Source organism: Saccopteryx leptura, chromosome 1, assembly GCF_036850995.1.
Source record: "Saccopteryx leptura isolate mSacLep1 chromosome 1, mSacLep1_pri_phased_curated, whole genome shotgun sequence".
NCBI lineage: Eukaryota > Metazoa > Chordata > Mammalia > Chiroptera > Emballonuridae > Saccopteryx > Saccopteryx leptura.
The window spans coordinates 328359164-328385180 of record NC_089503.1 but is presented as its reverse complement, the minus strand read 5'-3'; the positions used below and the strand labels follow the sequence as shown (position 1 = coordinate 328385180).

At 43.1% G+C, this 26017-nt stretch overlaps 1 protein-coding gene and 1 non-coding gene across 4 annotated transcripts in view; one reads left to right on the top strand and one right to left on the bottom strand.

Annotated features, from left to right (window-relative positions):
* The first annotated feature begins 13539 nt into the window (after positions 1-13539).
* Positions 13540-26017, top strand: part of KLHL32 (kelch like family member 32) — a 241751-nt gene continuing 229273 nt past the window's right edge. For all 3 annotated transcript variants that reach the window (XM_066358849.1, XM_066358848.1, XM_066358847.1), the window contains exon 1: positions 13540-13911. The gene's annotated coding sequence lies outside the window, so the exon portion shown is untranslated. The remainder of the gene's footprint in view (positions 13912-26017) is intronic.
* LOC136389884 (small nucleolar RNA SNORA29) lies at positions 21508-21647 on the bottom strand. The gene has a single exon (XR_010748443.1). It is a non-coding gene; the product is annotated as a small nucleolar RNA SNORA29 (small nucleolar RNA).

The window sequence follows — 26017 nt, the reverse complement described above, 5'->3', positions numbered from 1 at the left end:
CACAGGAGAAGCGCCCATCTGCTTCTCCACCCTTCCCCCTCTCCTTCCTCTCTGTCTCTCTCTTCCCCTCCCACAGCCGAGGCTCCATTGGAGCAAACATGGCCTGGGTGCTGGGGATGGCTCCTTGGCCTCTGCCCCAGGCGCTAGAGTGGCTCTGGTCGCGGCAGAGCGACACCCCTGGTGGGCAGAGCGTCGCCCCTGGTGGGCATGCTGGGTGGATCCTGGTCGGGCGCATGCGAGAGTCTGTCTGACTGTCTCTCCCGGTTTCTAGCTTCAGAAAAATACAAAAAAAAAAAAAAGAATAGAAATTTATTGTCTCTCAGTTCTGGAGACCAGAACTCTGAGGTCAAGGTGTGGGCAGGGATACTTCCTTCTAATGCTGTGGGAAAGCATCTCTTCTAAACCTCTTACCTACTTTCTAATGGTTTGTTGGCAATTTTTGGTGTTCTTTGGCTTGTTGAAGCACCCCATTGCTGCCTTCATGTTCACATGGCTTTCTCTCTATGTGCATTTCTATGTCCAAATTTCCCCTTTTGATAAGAATAGCAGTCATATTGGATTAGAAGCCTACCCTACCACAGTATGACCTCATATTAACTAATTATATCTGCAAGAACCCCATTTCCAAATAAAGTCACATTCTGAGAAGCTAGGAGTTAAGAATTGAAGATATGAATTGGGGAGGGGGGACATAATTCAACCCATCGTACATTATTATAGTTACATTTTTTTATGTCTAACTGAATGATTTGTTTGTTCAAATCAGGTTCCATTTTCTTTCTTTCTTAAGAAAAAAGTGGGCCTGATTCTGCTCCTTCCCTGTGGCAGAGAAAATGGACCTCCTTTCCACCCCATTTTTAGCTTTTGCCTAAAACAGGAAGAATGACTACTACAATCTGATAGACATTCTTTAGGCCCCATCTTTTTGGGTAGGTCATTAGGCCTTAAAGGCAGGATCCAAGCCTGGACCTTTTTCTATCCCTTGTACTTCTCAGTGCCACCCTGAAAACAGGCCTGCCCGGGGCCCTGGTCTTCTTGCTGGAGCAAGCAGGCCTGGGCCGCTGCCATGCTTAGTCAGGTCCAAGTCCTCAGCCAAGAAGCAGCTGGCTAACTCCCCTCCGCCACGTGTGCATTTACAGGACAGTGTTAGCAGCAGAGCCAGAAGCTCTTGCAGGTACTGCAGCTTCTGGGCCTAAGCCTCATGCTCACCAGTCACTGCACTGGGGAAACGGAAGGGGCACATCTATCAGGTCTCCACTGACATTAATGATCTCAGCCCAGGTGAGCGTCCTTCAGAGTGGGCTTGCCTTCAGCTAGTGGTGAGATCTCACACTTAGGACTTGGGAGTCAAATAGGCAGAATCAGGGGAGGAGACACAGGATGAGATGCCTCAGTTTAGCCTTATATCTAAGTCCTGTGCTCAAACTCCTTGCCTTGTGTTGAGTTTCTTTGGGCACTGGATCAAATGTTAGGGAAGCTTGTATGCTCTTTCCCTGTGACTCTTGTTTTTCTTGTATGGACCTCTGCTATAAAACACTCGATGCTATGTCAAGTCTGTTGGCATCGTCTCATTTTCTTCTCCCATACTTCACCGTGGGAAACAAGTAGAATCATTCTCTATCAAAAATAGCACTACTCTCCAGTATTTGGCTATTTATTCATTGGAGCCATTGCTTCCTGCTTTCATCAGCTGTCTTTCAAATACTTGACCTTTATTGTTGGCTTTTGATAACTGCTTCTCCGCTGGTGCATTTTCCATGATTCACTGACTTAGATTCCCACGTCACGCTTAGCTCTGAACATTCCTGGGCTTGGCACTTTGTGAAGCCTGGGAAAGCCTCTAACTTAGAGAGCCTCGGCTGTTAGGCCCGTTCCTCCTTCTCCATAAAGCAGGTCAGAGAGGTATGGTGCTTCTGCTGTGGACTTCTCTACTGGGTCCTTTGCTACTGGGAAGAAATGGGTGATGGAGAAGCTGTGCCTGCACTCTATAGAACAACGATGTCCCGCTGCCAGCACTTACAGGTTAGCTGGCCGAGGGGCAGGGGGAATCGCCAACACTGCCCTCATAAATGACCATCGGTCAATGCCCTTTCCACAGCACTGCATCCTGAGAGGTGACACCAACTGTTTCCAACACCTTCCAACAATATTATACCAACATCAGTGATGATTACAGTGTAACAATGGCTGGCACCAGGTTGCCTTTTGTTCTAAAGCTTTTTTGCAGTGTTGTGTTATAGAATCTGTTTCCCTTACCTTTTCTCCAACTGCAAAAAATCTTCGTGAGAAAGGTGCATGAAACTGGATTCCTATCAGCCTCATCATTTTTTTGTTCCTGCTGGTGTTCTGTGACAAAACTCCCTTCCCACAGAAGGGAATTAGTGAGCCCCCTGGTTAAAAATTTCTGCTTTACGGTGTTGCTGGCTCCTGTCCCGTCAGCTGTCCCTCCCTGAAGAGGATGTTTCCAGTCAAGGACTCGGGGCTTTCATGCCATGAGGACAACGTCAAGATACAGACATGGTTCGTGAAGCCTGTATACCTGCCAGGCTGATATACTTACCTTTTGAGCCGAGGCAGCATATCCCCACAAGCTTACACACCCCAAACTACGGTGGGATTTCTTAGGTCTTCCACCTCGGTGCCTTTTGTAAAGAAAAAAATATGGAGGTTTCCCACCCACCGGTCCTGCAGTCTGACCCTTCCTGCTTCCTCAGGGCCCTCGAACCTCTCAAGTCCTTTCAACCTTTCCCCGTGTTCTCACCGGTCTTACCTCTCTTTACTTATAATGATTCTCTATCAATCATCTACTCTATGTGCTCTTTTACCCCAGTCTCTTTGCCACCAGCATTTCAATGTGGTCAAGACTCTTCCAACTTGAAAACAATTTCAACACTGTCTCCCTCATTTTCTGCCCTCTATCTCTCCTCCTGTCAAAGTCAAATTTTTGAAAGAGCTGTTTAATTTCCTGTTTCCACTTCCATGTCTCTCCTTCCCACCTCAGCCCATGGCCAACAGGCTTCATCTCTACCACTTGGATGAGGCTACTGCCGGGCACACCACAGAGCCCCAAACTGCTAAACCCAACAAACGCTTTTCTCTCCTTGTCTTACTTGACTCCTATAGCATTTGACACTGGGGGCCATGTCCTCCTTTCTGAGATGCTCTCCTGAATCGCTTTCCGCTCTTTCCTTCATTCCCTTGTGGTGTTCACTCCTTCATCTGCCCTTAAATAGGGATTTCCTCAGTGCTTTGTCCTTAGCTCTTAGCTCTCGTCACTCTCTACCCTCTCCCCAGGTAATCTCATCTTTTTGCTCACTTCAATTTTCATCCTTGTTTTGAGGATTCTCAAACCCAGGGAACCACCTGCCTCCTAGACACCTTCTCCTAGCTGTCCTGTGGCCTTTCAGATGGCACATTCTGAACCTGATCTCATCTTCTCCGCCAAACCTGCTCTTCCTCCTGTATTCCCCATCTTAATGAGGAACCTCACCATCTTTCCAGGGGTCCAAGGCAGAGACTTGGGCAGCATCTTAGCCTGCCTGTGTGCCTGCATCAGCCACACGCAGTCCTTCTCATCCCCTTCCTGGATCCCACCCTCGTCGCCGGCTTTCCTTCCTCTGCTGTCACGCTCATGCTGCAGTAACTCTTTAGAATACGCTAACTTGCTCATGACCCTGATAAACAACAGAACGAATAAATCCTGCCTTCCAAGTCTTTCAAAATCCAGTCTGGGGTTTTCTCCAGAGCATCCATATTTTATTGCCCTCCACTTGAACCTTTAGCCAAATAATCGTCTTTTCCTAGAACCCGCTGTGGTTTTCATATGCTGTTCCCTTTACTGGAATCCTCTTCTCTCCATTATCCCTTAAAATGGCGAAGTCCTGCCCTCCCAGCTCTGTCTCTCACTGGGAGACCTGGGGCAAGTTTATTTCACTTAACTGTGCCTCAGTTTTCTCGTTTATAAAATGAAGATAATAATTATACTTACCTCATGGAAGTCAGAAGAACTAAATGAAATAAAATATGTATAAGTACTTAGGACATTGCCTCAACCATGGAAGTTACTCAATAAATATTAGCTGTTATTAGTATTACTTGTTGGACTCAGTTTATATGTCACTTCATTCAGGACTTCCAGCCTGATCAAGGAAATCTCAGTAAAGTGACCTCCTAACTTCCTCCACAAACTGGTCACCCTGCATTGTAATTGCCTGTTCATTTCTCTGTTTTCTCTTTTTCTCCACCATCTGCCTGCGTGTGCATGTGCGCGCACACACACACACATACACACTTCCTACTAATGTAGCTTGTGAGCCCGTGGGAGCAGAAACTAGGCTGTCATTTTTACTGTGGTATTCTGATTTATACCGAATATTAGCGGAACTCAAGATTTTTTATTGACTGAAAGATTATGGGGGCAACATGACCTCAATGTGTTACTGCTATCTGCTTCTGCTAATTCTCCACTTCCTGGACTAGCTCTTAAGTGCCTGAGCCCTCATCAAGTGTGAATTTGTGGCTACCTATTATCTTGCTGAGATTAGGAAGTACTATTAATGAAGTGCGGCCTTCCTGACATGCCTGCCCCGTTTAGGTGCATCATAATTCTGATTAGCCTTGGCAATACCACAGCAACTAATAAACTGAATCCTGCACATCCTGCTGAAGGGCAGAGGGTAATTAGACTAAATTGTGATCTATTTGGTCTTGGCATTTGTCTGGGAGACTCAGACTAATTGCAGTAGTAGTCACTGTCTTTGAGATGTAATGTGGGGCTCAGCCTGATTGTTTTTGTTGCTAGCACTTACTTTTAAATTCATACATACACAGTGATTGAGCAAATGTGTAATACCTGGATCTCCCAGGGTGTGGGGGAGGAAGACTCTGATATTTAGTGTTTGCTCATTTCCATGATGTAAACGGTTCTACTTCGGCTGATGTCAACCTGACTTTGCAAAGTCCCCGAAAATATAACAATAACTTTTTGCAAGTGTAACAAGCTGGTCCCAAACACATAGGTAGGTCATGAGGACTTATGTGAACTTTATTTTTATAAATAATTGTTCACTTTAAGGACATAAAACTTAACTGTTGGCCCTGGCCGGTTGCTCAGGTAGAGTGTTGGGCCAGTGTGTGGAAGTCCTGGGATTGATTCCTTGGTCAAGGCACACAGGAGAAGCAACTGTCTTCTTCTCCACCTCCTTCTCTTTTCCTCCCGCAACCATGGCTTGAATGGTTTGAGCAAGTTCACCCTGGGAGCTGAGAATGGCTCCATGGCCTCGCCTCAGGAGCTAAAATGGCTCAGGTGCTAAGCAAAGTAGTCCCAGATGGGCAAAACATTCCCTGATAGAGGGCATGCCAGGATGATCCTGGTCGGGCGCATGTGAGAGTCTGTCTCTCTGCCTCCCTGCCTTTCACTTAATAATAATAATAATAATAATAATAATAATAATATATAATAATAATAATAAAATGTTAACTGCTCATGACTAGAAAGAAAAGCCTGAGAGAAAGTAGTGATTTGGGCCCTGGTTGGTTGGCTCAGTGGTAGAGCGTCGGCCTGGTGTGCGGGAGTCCCAGGTTCGATCCCCGGCCAGGGCACACCCATCTGCTTTTCCACCCCTCCCCCTCTCCTTCCTCTCTGTCTCTCTCTTCCCCTCCCGCAGCCGAGGCTCCATTGGAGCAAAGTTGGCCTGGGCGCTGAGGATGGCTCTGTGGCCTCTGCCTCAGGCGCTGGAATGGCTCTGGTTGTAAGCGACGCCCCAGATGGGCAGAGCATCGCCCCCTGGTGGGCATGCCGGGTGGATCCCGGTCGGGCGCATGCGGGAGTCTGTCTGACTGCCTCCCCGTTTCCAACTTCAGAAAAATACAAGGAAAAAAAAAAAAGAAAAAGAAAAAGAAAGTGGTGATTTGAGACTGGCCTGGCTCAGATCATCTCCAGGCTTTCCCCTGGGCTCTGTGCACTTATGCAGGCCCTGTCCAACCTGCCCACCCCAGGGGCAGGGTGTGGTAGCAGGATAATGGCCCCTAAAGGTGCCCATGTTCTAATCCCTGCAATCTCTGTTGCCTTACATGGCAAAGGAGAGTTAAGGGTACAGATGGAATTAAGGGTGATAATCAGCTGATGTTTAAATAGGGAGAATATCCTGCATTTTCCAGGGTTGTGAGGGGCAGGTGGGGCACTCAATGTAATCATAGGATTCTTAGAAGTAGAAGAGAAAGAGAGAGCGTGAGCCAGAGAGGTGGCAGCATGAAAGGGATTTGGACTAACGTTCCTAGATTTGAAGGTAGGAGGAGCACCTGTCAGCATAGGGCTGTGGACTGTATCTGAAGCTGACAGGGAGCAAGGAACCAGATCCTCTCCTAGTGCCCCTGAAAAGGAGCTCAGCTCTGCTGACACCCGTAGGTTAGACGAATGTGACCTGTGCTGGACTTCCAACCTACAGAACTGTAATACCATACTTTGTATTGCTTTAAGTCTCTACATTTGTGGTCAGTTATTATGCAGCAATAAGAACCTAATACAAAGGGGTATCATTATTAGGCATTAACAAGGTTCCTCTTACTCGCTAAGGACCTGCTTACCTTTGGCTCCTTATGCAGTGAGCCCCAAATCCTTGATTCTGAAACCTTAACTGTGATTCTACCTGTGGCCCTTTGGCTTGTACTTGGTTGTGTTGGCATTTGAAACATGGCTTTTCAAAACAGACGGATTTGTTGAACTCCCTGTACCACTGCGTGTTTAGCAGGTAGCCGGTTCAGTCATCCTGTATCCCACCCTCACTAGGGAAAAGGAGTCGTAACATCAACACTGTTTCTCTCCTTTCCATTTGCTCAGCCCCCACACTGTGTGCCATGTTCCTAGCACCTAAGACCCAGACAATTACAAAAACCCTTCCTCCAAACTATTAGGAAAGTCAATCCTCTAAGCAGGGGTCCCCAAACTTTTTACACAGGGGGCCAATTCACTGTCCCTCAGACCATTGGAGGGCTCCCACATACAGTGCTCCTCTCACTGACCACCAATGAGAGAGTTGCCCCTTCTGGAAGTGCGGCGGGAGCTGGATAAATGACCTTAGGGGGCCAAATTGCACCCGCGGGCGGGGCCGTAGTTTGGGGACGCCTGCAAAGAGAAAGAATGAGTGTGCTTCTTAAGTACAAATGCCTTGGGTTGGCATTCACAATGTCGCCCCACTCTACTTTACTAAAGGCATTTCTCAATATGTCTCTGCGAAGTGTATAATTCCATCACAATGGTGCTTAAAACTGTTATGTATTTTACTGTTTCTTACCTCATATCCATCCATTCATCTATCTATCAATCACCTAACAAATTTATGGAGTACTTTTCTAATACCTGTGCTTGGCCTGGTAAAAGGTACAAAAAAGTAAGACCACAAAAAAGTAAGACCACAGAGCGAAACAATGGCTATGCTATTGAAGAACTCACAAACTAGTGAAGGGCATCATGCACAAAAAGTTCAGTGAAATACGACAGCGGATGATAGGGTGCACGCCAGGACCCTGCAAGCTCAGTGGGAAGAGTGGGTTGCCTGTGTTCTTTGTGATTCTTTCCTCCACTCAGAAGAAGGAAAGGCACTAAGTTTGGGAATTGGAAACCTGGGTTTCACACCCAAAATCCACTATTACCATAACTTTTTGATAAATTAAGTGAAATTCTGAGTATTCATTCATGAAGAAAAAATAAGATGGATAATACTGAGAATCGTGAGTAGTAAGAGTGAGCATTAATCATGCTCTGTAATCTTGAGTTTACAATGTATGTATGATTCCAAGCTCACTTATAAAAGAAATCAAAAACATACCACCCAAAATATGCCACTACTGCCATTTGGGAACAGATGTTCCTTGTTGTGTGGGGGGCAGTCTTGTGTGTGTTACAGAATGTTCTAGCCGTCCCTGGATCTACCTTCTAGGTGCCAGCAGCATCCTCATCTCCAGTCATGAAAAACAATATGCCTGGACATTGTGTCCCTGCTGAGGCAAGATTGCTTTGTCTTAGAACCATCGTTTTGGAAGAAAGGGGACATTTTTTTTTAAGCTAAGTAAAAAGGAAATGAGCAGAGTCCAACGCATCAATGGAGAAGCAATTACTGCGTCTGCGAACAAAACACTATCTCCTGTGTTACCAAGGGTGTTTTTGGGTGAGTCAACGAGCTCTTTGGTAAAACACCTTTGAGACAACTTGAAGTGGGTGAAGTTGGAGAAATATTTTTGTTGTTTTTCACAGTTATTATGACCTATTTTACCTTTAGGCTGATGGGAACTGGGAAACAGTTAAGTTTGAATGAAAAATATTATTTTAATGAATGAAGATAACAATTCTTCTTCTTAATGCAATGTTTAAATTCATAGATTACTGATGTGCAATTAGAATTTTAGAAGTGTCAGGTATGTTACTCTACATTATATTGTCATGAAATAGTGATAAACTTTCTGTGAAAATTGATTCCACACAGAGTTCTAAGATTAGAAACTCAGATTTCGATGTATCATCAAGTGTTCAATCTGAATTCTGTGATAGGTGGCCTAAACATAAAAAATTATTTTCTAAATAAGTTTTTGGCTGTGTTATCTTTTTTTTTTTTTTTTTTTTTTTTTAACAGAGGCAGAGATAGGGACAGACAGACAGGAACGGAGAGAGATGAGAAGCATCAATCATCAGTTTCTCGTTGCGCGTTGCGACTTCTTAGTTGTTCATTGATTGCTTTCTCACATGTGCCTTGACCACGGGCCTTCAGCAGACTGAGTAACCCCCTGCTGGAGCCAGCGACCTTGGGTCCAAGCTGGTGAGCTCTTTACTCAAGCCAGATGAGCCCGCGCTCAAGCTGGCGACCTCGGGGTCTCGAACCTGGGTCCTTCCGCATCCCAGTCCGACGCTCTATCCACTGCGCCACCACCTGGTCAGGCTGGCTATGTTATCTTTATATTTAGTAGATTACTCATCACTTTTTAATATAACTTTTACCATTGCAGAGTAGTCTCCTTGTTCATTATAAAATGACGTTGATTCCACCTGAAATATGTTTTGAAGCAATAACAGGGCAGGGGAGGTAATAATAAAAGGAAATAGTAATAAAATTCTTCAGTTAAGTCTTCCTTTAAAAGATAGAGGTAATTAATATCTACTGTTTTTGCCTGGGCCACATCCCTAAAAGGTAAGAGAACTTCGCTGCTCCTTTTGGGAAATACTTTTTCTTCATTCCATTCCATAGGGCCCTGCTGCTCACCCTCCTCCCCCAAGCACAGAGAGAAGCTCAGGGCCTACACTGGGCCAGTTAGACTCTCCAGGAAATTTGACTCTTGGATGGAGTGATATTATTTGGATTCCCAGTCCTTCTTAAAGCTTGGCTATCCAGATTTTCCCTCCCAGTGTCCCAAGAGGGGCCTATCCTGACCCTGTTGGTGGCCTATGACATGTGCCAGCCCCTTGGATCAGGGATCCATGGTAGTGGTATAACCGGGAAGGTCCCAGCATCTGTGTGCAAGTGGGACTGCAGGAAGCCAGCTTAAGATTCATTCCTTTATTTCTGAGTCAGTAAAACGGAAAAACACACTATTACCGACACATCTTTCTCTTTCCTCCACTCTTTCTCTACTTTTACACAAACTATATCATATTATATATATTGATCTTCAACTTGATTGTTTTCACTTAGTGGCATATCTTTGCCATCAGTGTGTAAAGGTTTACTTTATTTATTCTTTTTTCATGGCCACTTAGTATCCTAATAATTTGGTTGGTCCCCAAATGATGCACTCTAGTTCTCTAATTGTTTCCTCCTCCCCATCCTCCTCCCCTTCTCCTCTCCCTACCCCTCTCTTTCTTTTGGATATCACTGTTTTGCACTTTTGTTTGAGGTAAACCTAGGATATATTTTTAGACATAAAATTGTTGTACCAAAAGGGATGTATATTTGAACAAAAACAAATGTAAATTTTGACAAGAGGTCATCTAAAATGTTTGTATCCATTTGAATTTCATAAGTTATTTAGCCATATTCTCTCTAATACTAGGTATTATCATATTTTTACATCTTTGCTAATCAGATATATGAAAAAATACAATTTATTTAAAAATTTGTTTTACCCTCAAAATGACTAAGAGTCTTTTCTATATTTTGTTCTTATCTTTAGTAATGCAATTAAAATCTTCTGTCTTGAGGGTAGGGACTACTTTTTATTCAGTAGAGTAAATATCAGCTAAGCATTCAGTATGTGTCTAGTTGATTAGACTGAATTAGAATGAAAACAACATAAACAACAACAGGGTCTGGTACCAGAGAATATGACAGAAAATATAAGTATCCGAAATGTTAACAGTAGATTTTCCCATCGCATAACTAGTTTTGAGTGGTAGTGGCTCCTGATTAATAGGATGAATTAGCTACAAAATGTACCCTCACGTAATTGAATAAATTGAAGTGTTAGTTTCTTTGTTTTTTACACTTGAAAATAGAAGATTATCAGCCAAAAGTAAGTTTGATTTTGGCCCAATTAATAATGATCTGTTTTCTCTGAAGTACAATAATGAGAAATCTTCTTAGTGACTCCATAATGTCACTATTGGTTTGTGACAGAAAACCATGACACTAGCATTAAGAAGATACCTCCTCAATTGCTATGGGACCAGGCAGCTATGACAGGTGTTGATTCTGAAGTTGAAGAAGGAGCTATGATATACCCTTTTTTTATATAATGTAGTTTTAGGTTAAAATACAATCTATCTAGAGACGATTTCAACTCTCTCTGTCATAGAGCTGTTAAAATGACAATTTTATAAAAGCTTTGATAACACTGGGTTTATGCTATGCTTTCACACCTTGGTTCATGGACAAGCTAATGACAGAGGGGGGAAAATGCTACAAACTAGCATATTCTAAAACGTTTCCCGAACTTGTTTTAAGAGGTAAGCTGAAAAAAAAAAAAAGTGTTCCATATTCCATATTCAATCAAACCGCAAGATAGTTGTTTAAGAAAGTGAAACAACTTTCTTTACTGCAAGATCTAAGGGTCTGTTAATACAATAACGTGACTAGGAGACAGTTTTCAGTGTTTCCCCAACTCCTTTGACCCCGGTTCCCGTTTTTCTATGGTGAAAGTATGATGTTTTCCAGCTTTCCAGGATCCACTTTTCTTTCTTAAATCTGGTGGGGCTTTGATTTGGGGTCCTACCCCACCCCAGCTAAGGAATCATGCAGTGCTCAGAATTAAAACAACTTAATTGGGAGTATCAAAGGGCCACGGATTGGAGTTCACGCATTGTAGCGTGGGAGACACGTGATCACAACAATTCTTCCGCTACGTTATCCTGCTGTCACTGTGATGCTGTGCTCTCTGCCGGCTTCCTGGCCTGCTTATCTAGGTAGGCTGCCTATCAATTCTCAGAGTTCCTGTTATTCTCCCGTCAAATTCCTTTTTTTGCTTAAATTGGGTGGAGTTTTGTAGTGCTTTGCAATCAAAGGACCCACATTTTTTTCTTTCTTAGCTTATCTGTCAATAACACTAGATCGAAACAGAGAAAATACCTATTTATTGACAACTGAAAGCCCTATACAGATAACACTACCTATCACAATTCTAAGAGCTCAGAAAAATTTTTTATTGAACAAATGACTAGTAGTCCAAAGCAGAGCTTTCTGGAAGCATTTTTAAATGTTATTTCCTTAATAGAGAAAGACCATATATAATTCAAGAGAGAAATAGTGCCTAAAATCTCTTCACTCCTCTAGTAACAGAGTATAGCAGAAAACACTCTTGGGTTGAGCATTGATGGCTAGTTAACAAATTATAGAGTCATATGCTTTAGAGAAGTAAAAGTTTTTTTCAATTAAAAATATATAATTTAAATCAATCTTATGAAGTTATTTAGGAAAAAACTGCCCTCTCTGAACTAGACATTTTACTAAGTATTTAGCATACTTTTTCTTATTTAATCCTCAATATCTTTGTGTTAGCCAGAGATATTTCTTGAGCCCCTAACATGTGATATGTATTGTTCTAACACATAAAAAGAAACAATAATGGACATACAGATTCGGCTTGGGCAAAAGAGACTATTCTACAGTCATACAGATGGTGAGTTGGTAGAATAAAGATTATCATTCTGTATAAATACAGTTGTATTTTTGCTTTATCTATTTAATTATATTTGATAATAAATAGCTTCTATTTATTCTAAACAAATAATCTAGTCAATGTAGATGGGTTTCAAATTTTAAGTACAGTCACCTTAGTGACAAATGTTTTATGAAACTTTAGGAGTGTTTTTTTGACACCAGTCATTGTCAGTATTTTTGGTTCAAACGTGCTTTAACATTTGGTCTTCTGGTATAACACAGCACCTAATGAAAAATATCAATTGCTTATGAAAAATTCTAGAGAATGACACTGAACCTCTTGTTTGCTCCTCTCCTATCTTGGTGTCCAGGACTGCCAGATAACGTAGTTCCCAGAATCCTAAAGTCCAAACATCAAGACCACGTGAATGAAGCCCTGGAAGGCAGACAGGCTCCAAGGGGTGAGGGTAAAATGCAAACAGCCCCAGACAACATGTAGGACTGAAAGTAGAAAAATCGCTGAAGCAGCGATTTGAGACTAACAAGAATGTTAAGGACATCTCAAAATAGATCAGGGTGCTGTCCCTAGCCCAGCTGTAGAAGCACAACCCCAAGATGTGACTTAAAATTCTGCGAAATTCCATCTCTGCAGTAGTTTAAACCCTGAACTGCACAACACAGTTTAATGTAGAGTTTCATCCACTTGGTCCACGTAGGACCAAGGTTTTCAATTCAAAAGTGGAATATGGTGTATTTTTACCTATTCAAAGGATCCACTTTGCTTTCGTGCACGTTTCGGAGCATATTTTATACAGGGATGATATGAAAGACCCGCCAAGTGGCAAAAGAGTGGGCCAGGCCCTGGAATTTAGCGGTGCGTTCTGGGGTTGGTGTTTGGAGTTTTAATGCTGCATTAGCTGTAACTACCCACCCTCCCTCCTTCCTCAGGTTCGGGGTTTCCATCCATCCTTGGTGATCCCATCATTTCTTAAAAGTTATCATGATGCTGTTCTCGACAGTACCACAGTCTACTATCCTAAGAAAAAGCGGCCGGTAGGAATAAGGGCATTTTGAACTTTTCAAGTTAGTTGAGCCAGGCAGGGAGAGGGAGACAGGGCCGGTGCCTCCAGGCACACCAAGCTGGGGTCACAGCATTTGTTCCCGCAGTCTGCAGTCTGGGAGCAAACACTGGTTTCCCTGGGTCTCGAGCGTCGCCCGAGCATGTGACCCAGAGCAGGTGGCGGAGAGCGAGAACCAGGGTGCCGGGAGCCGGGGAACTTCCGGGGAGAGCGGGCGCGCGCCCCGTCTCGCCGTCGGCAGAGGGTGGGGGTGCACGGCGTGCGCGCCTCCCCGGCAGCAGGGTGGGGAGAAGAGCGCGCGCGGGCTCCCCAGCCGGGGACGCGGGGGCGTGCGTGTGTGCTCCTCGCCCGGGGCGGGAGGGGGCGGAACCGCTGGGCGGTCAGAGCCGCCCTGGTCCGCCGAGGTGCATCTCTAAACTGACGCGGCCTCCTGGGGCAGAGCGAGACTTAGCGCCACCTGCAGTGGGGCTGCTGTGTCTTTACTAGGAAACCCTGTTTCACCGCGGGGAAGTCCGGGAGCACGCAGGTGCGCGCGCGCGCACACACACACACAAACTCATTGACACGCGCGCGCGCGCTACCGCGCTCCTTCTTCTTCACAACTGCATCCCCAAACAGGCAGAGCGAAGCTACTGCGATTTCTATTCACATCAGCACCGTGGGGCGAAGCAGAGCCATTGTGCATTAGGGAAAACCCGTTGTCCGCGCTGCCGCGTCGGGTTCATTACCCAGCAGAACCGTCGCCTCATCGGGTAAGTCAGTCTCTGTAAGTGGAACCTTCGGGGTTGGTGTCTGCAGACCGCAGGGACAAGGTGGGAGGCTGCCGGTGCGCCAGTGGGGGTGAGACTGGAGTTGATTGAAAATTCAGGGGCATGCAGCCTCTTCCAGCGTTGTCGCTGGAGCAAGTAGTACTCTCAGTTACTTATTTAATCACCCCTGGAGTTGCGACCCCTCTTCTTCCCTTCCCCCAGCCCAAGATATACTGTGGTCCTTGGTTGCCAAGGAGACTTGTTTAAACATCAGCTTTGGGACAGCTATTGAAATAACTGGTTTCTTCAATGCTGCTGTTATTTATTTTTATTTTTAAATAAAAAACATACACTGAGGACCATGTGATAATTTGGCATTTGTTTAATCTGTATTCAGGCGACAGTTTCATTTAACTTCAAGAAAAGCGGTTATTGCACTATATGATATGCTTTAAAATTTCGTCAGATGAATTTTTCAACGGATGTGCCTTGAATGATAAATTATTCCCATTTTATAAAGATCTTATCAAGAAAGCTGATTCCAATGAAAACCCCTTCTTTCTCTTTATTTCCACATGATATTTTGCAGTTCATTCAGGCGTGATTATCTTAACATTGAGAGCAGAAGATGAATTAATTGTCGTTCCCCACACAAGGATGATCTGTTGTAAATTGACCAGAACAGAAATACATATGTCAAATTCCTCCTTTACGGAGATAGCATTCATAGCATACGTCTTAGCTAATATTTCTATATCCACTGCATTATTATTTTAGTCCAGTTTTCTGCACCTCTTCCCATTTCTGAGATAGTTTTCTTTCAAGTCTCATTGATTTTTTTTACATATATCTATATGTAGATAGATATAGATATAAAATGTGTGCCATGGCATAGCACTCCAGATTCTAAGTTTTTAGAGCTCATGATAAAACAGAAAGGAAGGACACACAGGGAAAGCTTTTAGATCCTGGTTTGTTTTTTGTTTTTATTTTTTTCTGATGGATTGGGTCCTTTACTGGAATCTTACTGGGAGCACAGAATGAGGCTCAAGGAGGAGGCCAGTGCTCTAATCTCAGGGGATCCCCTAATCACTGGGTTGTTCGTTTCACCTTGAGGCTTTAGGTGCCTAGTAGGTGGTGAATTTATAACACAGCATTTGAAAGGATGAGCAATCTGATGATTACACTCTGCACTAATGGCATCCCTATATCGCACATAGAAATGACCCAGTAAAAATACAGTGGCATTCAACAATTTATTTTGTTTTTCTTTGATATTTGCTCATCTTTTCTGCCTTTTATTAAATGATGTAAAGAAATTTATCAAACTCTTTTTATTTAGACTTTAAAGTATGTTATACAGAGGGTAATATTGTGAGGATCAAGGAAGCCAATTATAAGTGAGGTGGGTAGAGGGGATTTATGCAACTGATTGGGGGCTGGGAAATGAGTAACGATGACAAACATTTTGCATTACAGTTTACAAAGTACTTTCTGTACATTCCCTTTTAAATCCCCACACCACCCTTGTGAGGTCAATGAATCAGCTTATTTTAAAGCTGAGGAACCTGAAACTCAAAGCTTGCTCAAGGCCACAGAGCTAGTGAATGGAGAAGCTCTTGTTGGATCCAGGCTCTTTGCCTTTAAAAACATCCTGTATCTGCTTTCCCAGTGTGTGCAGGGGTGTGAGAGGTGAGACGGAAGAGTGGAGCATCCTGGTGGGAGACAGGAAGGAGAGAGCGAGGTGTGGATTGTGGCTTCTGGGAAGAGGGAACCACATAAAGAGGGCAGCTCCTCCTGTAGCTCATTGTTGCCACGGCTCTAAAAATCCTTGTTCAAGGAAAATCGAAGTTTCCAGATTTTTTATGTGACATGTCCTTAATTTTAAAAACTGTAAGAACCACATTATAAATGTATCTGGGCCACGTGCAGCCTGTGGCCTGACAGTTTGCAGTCCATAACTACTGGGGTCTCATTCATTTCTAAGCTGCTTTTGGCTAACAGAATACTGATGTGAACAAATACATCCATCATTATAAGAGTGATTAGTTTTCCGATTTTGATATTGAAATCTCTAAAAAGTCTTCCATATCTTTTCTTCAATGAACAGATCCAAGTTTGTTTCTGAGGGTCCCTGGGTCCTCTATCTTAGACCTCAGAGAAAATAAAAGAGCATGAACTGTTTCCAAACAGGAATTTTTAAATCTGGTGACACAAAGGCATTTAGAGTTTAAAACATTTTATGTTCCTGGCTTAATTATTTTTTCTTTTTTGGGGGGGAGAGAGGCATAGGACTAAAAAGTATAGAAAGAGTCAGTTGAAGAAAAAGGTGGGACCTTGGCTGGTTGACTCAGCAGTGGAGCATCCACAGGCGTGTGGAAGTCCTTGGTTTGATTCCTGGTCAGGGCACACAAGTGACCATGTGCTCCTCCAACCCTCCCCTTCTTTCTCTCTCTTTCCTCTCTCTCTTCCCCTCCCACAGCCATGCCTCAAAAGGTTTGAGTAAGTTGGCCCTGGGTGCTAAGGATGGCTCTGTGGCCTCCCTTCAGGTGCTAAAATGGCTCAGTTGCCGAGCAACATGCTTCCCCACATGGGCAAGCATCCCCCCCTCTGTAGTGGCCTGGCCAGGTGGATCACTGGTCAAGGTGCATGCAGGAGTCTGTCTCTGCCTCCCCACCTCTCACATAATTAAAAAATAAGGGGTGGGGCCTGACCTGTGGTGGTATAGTGGATCAAGTGTCGACCTGGAACGCTGAGGTTGCCATTTCAAAAACCTGGGCTTGCCTGGTCAAGGCACATATGGGAATTGATGCATCCCGCTTCTCCTCTCCCCCCTTCCTCTCTCTTTCTCTTTTTCTTTTCTCTAAAATGAATAAATAAAATCTTAAAAAAAAAAGAGGTGGAATAAAAAGTTGGTCAGAAAAAGAAGCATCCTGAACCTTTCAATGAACACTTCCTATTAAGATTTTAGGTAGTTAGCCTGATCAGGCAGTAGCACAGTGGATAGAGCATTGGACTGGGATGCAGAGGACCCAGGTTTGAAACCCCGAGGTTGCCAGCTTGAGTGCGGGCTCATCTGGCTTAGTGCAGGGTCACTGGCTTGAGCACAAAGGTTGCTGGCTTGAAGACCGAGGTCGTTGGCTTGAAGCCCAAGGTGGCTGGCTTGAGCAAGGGGTCACTCACTCTGCTGTAGTCAAGGCACATATGAGAAAGCAATCAATGAACAACTAAGGAGCTGCAACAAAGGATCAATGCTTCTCATCTTTCTCCCTGTCTGTTTGTCCCTATCTGTTTCTCTCTATTTGACTGATACACACACACACACACACACACACACACACACACACACACACACACACACACACACACACACGGTTTTAGGTAGTTAAAAGCCACCACAGAATACTGCAACATTCCAAAGGAACAAAAACATAAATGGGAACTCAAAAGAACATTCATTCCAGGGCTCACTAAACAATCTTGTAATGAAGTGGATACCTTTTAAGAAGCTGCCACTTTCTCATGTTCTTACTAAAGCTGTAAACATGTCCATAGAAGCATACCTTGTGGTCAGAAAGAAATGTTACTTACATTGTTTCTTCTGTGGATTCAAAGAGGTGTCCTTAAAAAAAAAAGCCAAGATGTGGACAGGGACTTCTAAAAGTCCTTCTTATTCTAAAATCACCCTCTTAAAGATGCTTTAATAATAACTAAATGCATTTCAGTTTTGAATTCATGAAAATGTGTTGTACCCCTAGTGAAGAGCTATGCACATGTTAGTCAATAATAATATAACAAAGTCCAGAGTGCTGTGGAGATAACATTTCTGCCCTCAGGGATTCAGTGCAGACACACATACTGCTCCTGGAAGCTTCTGCCTCTAGCCCCTTCTACATGCACTTTACTTCCCATATCGCCTTCACACCATCCCTATAAGTGGGCGTTTTATTTGCATTTTACAGATGAACCGAAGACTCTAAAGTTAATTAAACTGTATCAATGAAAGAAAAGTTGAAAGCTCAGCAGCTCCTGGCCCTGGTCAGTTGGCTTAGTGGTAGAGCATCAGCCCAGCATGTGGAAGTCCAGGGTTCAGGGCACACAGGAGAAGTACCCATCTGCTTCTCCACCCTTACCCTTCTTCTTTCTCTCTCTCTCTTCCCCTCCCGCAAAGTTGACCCGGGGCACTGTGGATGGCTCCATGGCTTCTGCCTCAGGCCCCAGATGGGCAGAGTATCGCCCCCTGGTGGGCATGCCAGGTGGATCCCGGTCGGGGGCATGCAGGAGTCTGTCTGACTGCCTCCCTGCTTCTAACTTTGGAAAAATACCCCCCCCCCCAAAATAAACCCCAAACCTCAGCAGCTCCTTTCACTTCATACCCACCCTCCTCTGCCCATTATCTAATGGAAATTATAGACATGTATAGAATTGTGATTGTAAGGCAGTTGTGTGTTAAACAGATACCATATTCCATACAAACATAATATGGAAAAAATTAAAAAAAAAATACTCTGAGTGTGGGGATCAGCTAAGTTCTGTGTAGGAGGAGGAAATGATCCCTTTATCCATGGTGAGATGGAAAACATTCCAGACAATGTTGGAAATGTGAGTTGAGAGGATAATGCACTAGATACCTGATATTGATGAGCTCATCGTTGTAGCTGAAGGGTGACCTGACTGTCGGAAGAACTATGGTCTCTAAAGTGGAATGCAGCGAGATGATGAAACTGAGAGTGTGGGGGAGAGGGTAGAAGAAGACAAGTTGGTGAAGGAGACTAGGAGGGGAGCTGTAGACAGAGGAAAATCTGGATAGTGTATTACCAATTCTTTTAAAACACTGAAAAAAAGTGCAAGGAATAAACCGAGTATTATAATTCTCTATACAGAGTCTGACAAACAGTAAATACCCATGAACTATTATGGTGTGTCTATATTCTTAACATTCAACATCTGGCATGTAATTTCACCTTTTGATATGTCTTTTCAATGGAAAGGAAGCCTACATAGATATCTCACATGAATTCAATTGGAGTGGACAAATACATGGGTTTTCAAAAATGGGGAAAGAGATTCTGTAAATTAGATGTAAAAGGAAGAACATGACAATGTAAACATTTTCTTTTGTGGGGTCATAGACTTGGAGGTCAGGGAGACTTACACATGGAGATTTTAATGTTAGATATACCGTTGATGACTTCTCATATCTGTGGGACAAGTGAAGATAAATGTAAGTTGTCTGTTAGCTATTCAAAAATCTATACTCACACCCACAGGGAGCCTCGGTGACAGAAAGATGGATTCTGCTCTCTCGATCGCGGCTGGGTCAGCATTTCTGTTACCTGAATGGAAATATGAAACAATGTGACAAGCGAAGGGAAATTCGGTTTGTAGTCAAGCACTGGACCTGCAGTGACTGGTCAGGAAAGCTGCCTGTTAGAATGATGGGTAACGGGATGAGATAAAGTGGAAAACATGTCAGAGCTGGCGAGAGTCTAGCACTGAGGACATTGGTATGACAGGAATTTGCTTTCAAGTTGGAGGGATTTTAATTCCCATCAAGTTTAATACACTAGTCCCCCATTATCCATGGTTTCATTTTGCATGTTTTTAGTTACCCGTAGCCAACCACGGTTCAAAAATATTTAGTGGAAAATTTCAGAAATAAACAATTCATAAGTTTTAAATTACTTGTCATTCTGAGTAGCGTGATGAAATTTCGCTCTTTCCCACTCCATTCTGCCTGGAACGTGAATCATCCTTTTGCTCAGTGAGTACACACTGTATATGCTCCCTGACTATTAGTCACCTCGTAGCCATCTCTGCTTTAAGATCCACTGTTAAGGTATCCTAGTGCTTGTGTTCAAGTAACCCTTATTTTGCTTAGTAATGACCCCAAAGCACAAGAGTAGAGATGCTGGCAACTTGGATATGCCAGCAAGGAGCTATAAAGCGCTTCCTTTAATGCAAAGGTGAGTACAGTACATTAAGATTTTTTTTTTTTTTTTTTTTTTTTTTTTTCATTTTTCTGAAGCTGGAAACGGGGAGAGACAGTCAGACAGACTCCCGCATGCGCCCGACCGGGATCCACCCGGCACGCCCACCATGGGGCGACACTCTGCCCACCAGGGGGCGATGCTCTGCCCATCCTGGGCGTCGCCATATTGCGACCAGAGCCACTCTAGCGCCTGGGGCAGAGGCCACAGAGCCATCCCCAGCGCCCGGGCCATCTTTGCTCCAATGGAGCCTTGGCTGCGGGAGGGGAAGAGAGAGACAGAGAGGAAAGTGCGGCGGAGGGGTGGAGAAGCAAATGGGCGCTTCTCCTGTGTGCCCTGGCAATAAGATATTTTGAGAGAGAGAAACCACATTCATATAACCATTACTACAGCACATTGTTGTAATTTGTCTATTTTATTATTCGTTAGGAATCTCTTACTGTTCCTAATATAGAAATTAAACCTATCATAGGTATTTAGGTATAGGAAAAACATAGTACATATTAGGGTTTGGTACTATGTGAGGTTTCAGGAATCTACAGGAGGTCTTGGAGTATATCCTCTGTGCATTAAAGGGTGCGGCTGCATAAGCCAATATGATGATTTGCTCTTCACAGATATGCTGGTCACGTAATGGAAAGCATTAGGAACAAAAGATGCAAGGAGCCCATATTTTTTATGAAACAGGGCTCTTTGGTGGCAGTGGTGATAGACCTGGTTATGTCCCCTTGTCAGGCAGTGCCTTTCTTCCCTTCTTGTCCTTATAGTACTGGTCCATATGATTTCAGAACTTCTAGTTTGGAGGGTAGAACTTTGGGGATTTATCCTAGAACATCTTTATTTCCCCTCTTATTTGGAATTAGTAGATGGAATTCACTTTGTTCACCTTTTCCCTGGCTCTGTCTTTTCTAACTGGGACCTGCTTTCCCATCCGCTTCTCACTGAGCTCTTGACCCTTGAAGAGGCAGAAAAAGCACTCAACTTTCTCTTCAATATTTCTTTTGTTCTTGCATTGTTTCATATGCACATTGCAATGCATTAACTGCTTTTAATTTAACTTGACTTAGACATATGGCACTATACATTTTGATGATTTTTAAAAGAACTATGTATAAAAAAAATAACAGTTTTGCCAACTCGACTTGGATTCGGATGAGTTCCGCATATGGCAAAAGCACTGAAAGCTGTAAATTTGTCTAAAATAGTTTTGCAAGATTGAAATTGCCAACCTGATAAGATGATTTTTAAATGAAGAGGGAAAATCTTTGGCAGTTTTCATAGACTCTTGACTTTCTCCTACATGTTTATTTGCGGCGTAATGTATTCTGCTTCTCGTGCCAGATGAGCCAGTTCCAGTTTGAGGCAGGGCTTCCCTGCACCTCCCCCGGTGCAGCCGGTCTGGCATACAGGATACTGATGGAGTCAGTATTTGATCCTGGCTGATGGTTTCAGTGGAAACACAGTCAATGCTAATGGAACAGACACCAGGCTCAGTGAAGGAGGCATTCTGCAATTTTTTATGACACAGGTTCTGGGACCTCATTTTAAATCATGAGAAGCCTTGTTAGAAGCCTTAGAAGCCTTGTTATTTGTGAATCTTTTTTTTTTTTTTTTTCTGTTTAGCCATTTCATATAGGAGGAGGACACAGAAAAACCCTCCCTCTTCAGATCATGGCAGCATTAATCTATCCCGTAAGCATAGCCACTAAAATCTATTATTAGTAGAAAATGTGGTAGTCAAATGGGAATTATTTGTGAGTCTTAATTTTTCACTGTTGTGTACAGAATAGTTTGGCACAACCAAAAAAAACATGAACCTTGGGGCCCAGATTTTAATACAAAATCTGACACTTTTTGACTCCGTTATTTACAGTCTAGTTACATATCCCCTCTAGGTCTCATTTTCCTCATCTATAAAATGGGAATTCTGTTACTTAGATTATAGGGCTATTAGGAGATTAAATAAGATGTACAGAGAAAACATCTAGGACAGTGCCATCTGTGTAGTAAAAATGTCAGTATTTATTAATTTTTCCCCCTTTGCCTCTCCCCTTAAAATGAGGGTAGAATTCAGTTAAATTTGTGCGCTGGTCTGTCAGCCTTGGAGAAAAGCCAGCCTCCTCCCGTAATTGAGCTTGAGCAGGCTGATTGAGCGGGCTCTCCTGGGAAGGGGGATGCATATATTGGGATTATTGGTGTCACCTCTCCTGAAAGGGTGTCACTGGAGGGGTTTCACTTCTCCCTCTTGTGTGCAGCTCCTGCAGCCCCAGCCTGGCCACAGGAAAAGGAAGGAGGATCAGTCTCTTCTTGCCCTGGCTGATCGTTGGGGCTCTATTATAGGATCTCTTCAGGGGTTCCCATCGCTCCTGTCCCCTGTGTGTTAATAAAAGCAGCACCAAGAAACTGGTAGTTACAGACCTCCTAGCCTTTCTGTGAGGTCAAGTTCTAGTTGTCTACATCTTTCTAGACAATTAGAGGCTTCCCTTCATGCTGAATTATGTAGATTTTATGAAAAGGTCAAGCGCTCCCCATGCTCAGAGGAAAAAACTACTCAAATCCAGTTTCAAGTCAGACAGGATTAAAGTCTTCCCAAAGAGGATACTTTCTTAGTTAAATGTAGTTTTTTCTTTTTACTGTTCCACAGTCTGTCATCTGCTCCACCCCTGCCAGGCAGCTCTTTACCCTCACAAGTGGCAGAGGAATTTTTCTGTTGTTGTTGTTGGTTTTTTTTTTTTTTTTTTTTAAGATACTGTTTGGTTCTATGATGACCAGAGTACAGATGAGTTTAGTGTGTTTTGACTTTTTTTCATAGTCGCCCTCCCAGCTTTCTGGCTGGGGGTAATCCCGACAGCAGTGGGAACTGCTAGCAGCCCACCATGCTGGTGACTTTTGTAGTAGTGACAGCAAAGAACATTTATAGAAGGTAGCCTGAGCAGCAAATTTTAGGAATTTTATGTATATAATTCATCACATAATGACAAAGTACATTCTTACAGAAAATACTACTTCTTTTGTGCTAAATGTGCTGTGGTATGTATGTATGGATGGATGGATGTATTCATGCATGCATGTATATGTGTATGTATTTATTTCAGTGTTTCTTTAAATGTGCGGCGATTTAATAATTCAGATGTAGTTTTAATAGTTAATGAGTAACATTAGATACCTAAAATAAGAAAGGCTTAGGGAATTGATAATGCTAAATTTGTGATTCTTTGATAAGTCAGAATATATCGTTTACACACTATTAATCCAGAAGAGAATATAGTAGGCAAAAAAAAAAAAAGATTCAGTATGTAGTGGATGTTAATTATAGTGAGGTGTGAAAACTCGGATGAAAAAATATGGTTGGTAGCCAAGATGACATCAGAGCCAGATCTTGTGTTTGATCTAATTTACAGACCGGCAAAGTTATAAAATTATCTTACTAAGGAGAAAAGCCTACTTTAAATAGGAGCATGTTTTCAGTCACTTCTTCAGTGACAGCTGTTTTTATTGTTTTAGACATTTAGGTTTGTAATTGAGGTAGGTATCTGAATAGAAGAGATTTATTTTGATTGCATCTCTTTGACTTGCTTTCTCATCTATTCTGTTTGACATTTCCTAAAAGGAGACGTTTTTAAAATGCTGTTTTTGTGATAGGCAGTAGTGTAGATAAAATCCAATAACCCTTTGGCTGCGAAGATTCGCTAGTCTTTCGCAGACTGATGTCCTTGAACTGATATGGCTGATGGGTTTTTTGAGAATTCAAAGCCTAAAGAAATAGGGAATGAAAGTTTTGTTTTTTTCTTCTGTGAAAATGTTCATTACCTGTAATCTGATTTAATTTAGGTACAGCTTATCTTCTTTAGCTTTGGGTCACAAAGCTATTTATCACGTTTTTAAAAGTCTTTAATATTACCTACAGATAGAACTTCTTAGTTGATCAAATGTCAGTGAGAAACTCATGCACGGCCTTAAGCCTTTCTATACAGCATTTAACTCGCCTTTTTACTAAAACTCTAATTTGTGAGTCTTAGTGTCATCTTTGGGGTTTTGTGGTAAACTTCCTTTCTCAGACATTATAATCTTTTACAAAGTTATCAGTTTTTTACTTCTGTGATTCATGTTGTTCTATCTATCATCTATCTATCTATCTATTTATCATCAATCTGTCATCTATCTATCTGCAGCAGAGTAAGATAGTGGAAGGGAGAGAGACAGACAGACAGAAAGGGAGAGAGACAGACAGAAAGGGAGAGAGACAGACAGACAGAAAGGGAGAGAGATTTGCTTTCTCATATGTGCCTTGATGAGGGGGCTTCAGCTGAGCCAGCAACCTCTTGCTCAAGCCAGCGACCTTGAGCTTCAAGCTAGCAACCTTTGGGCTCAAGCCAGTGACCATGGGGTCCTGTCGATGATCCCATACTGAAACCAGTGACCCCGCACTCAAACTGGCTGAGTCCACACTCAAACCAGTAACCTTGGGGTTTTGAACATGGGTCCTCAGCATCCCAGGCCGACGCTCTATCCACTGCACCACCACCTGGTCAGGCTTCTATCAATATTTATCACCAGAAGACTGCTGTTAATTTGTCATTTTGTTTCATTAATTGCTTTAAAATGGAGTACTAATAGATTCAATGTATATAACTGTCCACAGATTTGAAGATGTGGCTGCAGCATATTCTCTCCTGTGGCAGAGTGTTTGGTGAGCATGGACTTGGGACAGGAAGAGTTAGTTACATAGTTTAACTATGTAGTAGCATGAGCCCTACACTTTGCCTTTAAAATGAGGACATACTTTACCCCCGGATCTAATGAGGCATGCAATTCCCAGACCTTCTAAATATGTGCAATAATTACTGTATTTTTCTTTTTTGGTCATAGTATTCTTGGGATTCTTCTGCTTCCTGCATATATTGACCTCTTTTTGGAAAATTATATCCCATGCTTACTTCCAAATTTTGTTGCCATCATTCTTTGCTCTTGTGCAGACTTGCAACCCTTTATTCAGCAGCTGTGCTATACTGTTTCTTTTTTTTTTTCTTCTTAAGAGGAGACAGAGGTAATAATGTAAGAGGACCTCCTGCATGTCAACATTAAGTGAGCCCACCTTTAAGGTTGGATCAACTGTTGACCATGATATTTAGGAAACCCCAGTCTCACTGACACAAGAAATTTTTTAGGATCAGGTGCCTCTATTCTTAGACCCCAGGGATGGAAACATGTTGGGAGTTTCAGGGCAGGGTCTTTCTGTGTGGTAGCACATCCCCCAACAGCATCTCACCAGGAAGGAGGGTCATCTCCCACGAGCCAGCCGCCTTTCCTCCTGGGCCAGCTTCCAGGCTTCCTAAGCGTAAGGCTGCTCCCGTCTGTGGTTGCGTGGGTCCCAGAGCAGAATGGAAGAAAACCCCCTCGGTGGTATTTCTGTGGGGTAAAGTGAGACTGGGATGGGCACAGTGGGGTGGATTGGGAGAGCAGGAGCAAGAGCACTCAGAGTCAGATTTCTTGAGTTTTCAGCTCTGCCTGTGGGCGGGGTAGTGGTGGCTTGATTTCACGACTCTGTGCTTTAACTCTTCTTCTCTATAAGTTGGGATTACATTAAGAAGCATGAGAAATAATTAAAACCTATTTTTAAAATGCTTTGTTTATATTAAAAGTGCTGTGTTACTGCTTTTGATTGACTGTTCTGCCATCTTGCTTTAGAAGATCCTATACTGTGGGACCTTGCTTTAGAAAAATCATATATTCTCGCTCTTCTACAAAGAAGTCCAGCCCAGAATTTTGCAACCAGGCTGACTCTCAGAATGTCCTGGAGTTGTTTTTAAAATACCGATCCCCGAGATTTCCGAAGCCTTTGTGATTTCCGTGTTGGAATCCACATTAGTGCTGAGCCACTGTGCACTATAAAACCTGCCCACAGGGATTCTGATGACAGGCCTCATTTGGGAGCCGTGGGTCCAGAGTGCAGTGACCTGCTCACACTCTGCTGCTTCTTCCTACCTCCCAAGGACAAACCATGCCACCTGGCTCTGGGACTCAGCTTTCTTGTCATTTACACTTAACAAAAAATAACAAGTCCAATCAGTTCTGAGGTCACACAGCTCTCTGGACACACAGGATTGATAAGAATTCTC